Source organism: Sinocyclocheilus rhinocerous, unplaced genomic scaffold (genome assembly GCF_001515625.1).
Source record: "Sinocyclocheilus rhinocerous isolate Xijiao unplaced genomic scaffold, SAMN03320098_v1.1 scaffold1111, whole genome shotgun sequence".
NCBI classification, from domain to species: Eukaryota; Metazoa; Chordata; class Actinopteri; order Cypriniformes; family Cyprinidae; genus Sinocyclocheilus; species Sinocyclocheilus rhinocerous.
In genome coordinates, this window is record NW_015655406.1 from 613,094 (window position 1) to 615,670 (window position 2,577).

A 2,577-nucleotide genomic window follows, 5' to 3' on the forward strand; every position below is an offset into this window, starting at 1 on the left:
ATATATATATATGAATAGCTGACTGACACTAACATTATTTACAACATTTCTGTATGCCCATGAAGAAGAAAAAAACCATATGGATTTACAACGACATGAAGGTGAGTATATGACAGCTTTATTTTTATTTTTGGGTGAATCATCTATTAACTTGTTAACACGTATTGCCCAAACCCACAGAAGAGGTTTTTAAATAAACAGGCAACCACAGCAACAAAAAAAAACTCAGGATAGGCCTACATTGTGCTCTGTATTATAATAATGTATATAAGGGTTTAGATTTTACCTAGTGTAGAACCGTATGTTGTCGTCATTCTTGAAGTGGCGACTGCAGACTGTAGGATCAGAAGTGATGTTAAAATCCTCACATCTAATGCTTAAAATCCACTTACTGCAGGGGAGAAGTAAGGAAAAACCTTTGGGAAACCTCACAAAACGGGACAAGCAACCCTCACAAATGTTTAAACTTTATGGAAATAATCATTAAATACGTTTTGTATTATATTACTGTGGTATATTTAATGTGTTATATTATAACAAAAAAAAATTATAAATATTATTTTATATTAATCGTTCATTGACAAAAGATTGCGGCTGGTAATGCACTCACGGAAATACGTTGGCTGCGTGCTGTGCATAGAGTCCATTATAACCCTTCCTTCAGAACAGTATTAATGTAATGTTGCTGGGAGAGAAGGTAGGCAGAGACATGAATCTAAGTGCAGGAATTTAATAAATGAAACAAAACGGCAAACATAAACGCTGAGGGCACAAGGAACAGGAACATTACATCAAACAACTGACAAAAAACCCCCCCACAATGGCTATATATATACACTGGAGAACAAAAGGGACCAATAAGTAACCATGACAACAAACAAGGTATGGGTGTGGTCAATGAGGGTAACTATGGAGACAAGGCACACAACAAATGGGCAGAGCACACACAGGGAACATGTAACCTTCTTAGTCTCTTCTTACACAGATGAAGACTACAGTGCACATACGTCACATTCAGTGACATTAAAGGGGTCATATGATGCTGCTAAAAAGAACATTATTTTGTGTATTTGGTGTAATGAAATGTGTTTATGCGGTTTAAAGTTAAAAAAACACATTATTTTCCACATACTGGAAAAACAAAATACTTTTTAACATGTACACATTTTCAGTTATTAGATTGCCACAAATAATGCTTTTTTTCCCATTGTATGTGCAACATGTTGAGCCTATATACCCTATCAAGGTTAAAGATTTAAAGATTAAAACGAATAAATAAATATTATCTCAATGTCTAAAACTGGCCCCCAGTGTGCCTGAATTAAGCCCATATATATTGGTAATGTGGTTCTTACAAATTCACTAAAGACTACCTTAAAAGCATTGCCTGCTACCATAACTTTCACTTCATTCAGACATTTGAAATAGCAAAAAAAAAAAAAAAGGCCTAATCTTTATCATTTTGCTGAAAATCCAGGATTGCACAAAAGTATTCCACATTTTACAGTCATCTCATATTGATATACAGAAAGCAGTCGTTAGAAAACGCCCTGACCAAGCAATAAACCAAGCAAGACCGCGAAACAATAATGATTACATTAAATATGCATATGCAAAAGAAACAGTTTTCTTTATAGGTTACAAAAACAAATGATGTTATTCTAATTCACAATTGGCATAACTAAAAAAAAAATCCCAATTTACTAAAAATGTCTAACCTGTGTTTAAAAAGTCTATTCTATTAAGGATACATATAAAACATACTATGCCAAAATATGAATTAAATCATCCTGCCATATTTTCTCACTACAACTGCTGCAATAGTTACCACATAGTTGCAAATATTGTCACATAAAAGTCCAAATGTGGAAATAAATCATTGTGTTTATTGAAAATGCATATATATGGGGAGCTGCTCTCTATCCAGCTGTTCATGACCACAAAAACTCGTGCAATGTGCAAAATACATTCGATCAGGGGTGTGTTTCCCAAAAGCACTGTAAGCCACCTATGGTCGCAAGTTCTGTCATTTTTGACTGAACTATCCCTTTAAGACCAATTAGACTAACAACTACTACGATCTTGAAAATATGTTGTTTTGCACATCGCTACTAATTAACCAGCCTGGTACAGACACCAGCATCCCATGCGGAGGAGCAGCGTCTACATCACAGCATACACGCATGACCAGCTATGCAGAGTTGCACTTTTTCTTTCATGCTGAGTAATGAGCATGCATGAGATGTGACCAACCGAGAGCAACGTAGATGTATTGGACAGATCAGTGGTGTGTAGAAATAGCAGGAATAGTACACTACAGACTTCCAAGCATGTACACATCCCTCTTCTCCCACACACACTGTCTGCACTGCAAGCAGCTGGTAGGTGGTGAGGTGCCGTTGACGTCTACTCGTGGGTTGCTCGACTGTACAGCGTTAATCTCTCTCTTTTTTCTTTCTCTCTCACTGTCCATTGACTGGGAAAATGTAAAGACGAATAAATGGCAAGAGATGGTCTATGTCTTTATGATGCCAAAAGTCAGCTTTCGATATTTGTTTGTTTTTATTTTTTTTACTA

The 2,577-nt window shown here is 35.9% G+C and overlaps 1 long non-coding RNA gene across 1 annotated transcript in view; it reads right to left on the minus strand.

The window, feature by feature from the left end:
• LOC107718200 (uncharacterized) overlaps window positions 1-354 on the minus strand; it is a 4,379-nt gene extending 4,025 nt beyond the window's left edge. The window contains exon 1 of the long non-coding RNA XR_001637392.1: window positions 287-354. This is a non-coding gene — a long non-coding RNA (uncharacterized LOC107718200). The remainder of the gene's footprint in view (window positions 1-286) is intronic.
• Window positions 355-2,577: the final 2,223 nt, after the last annotated feature.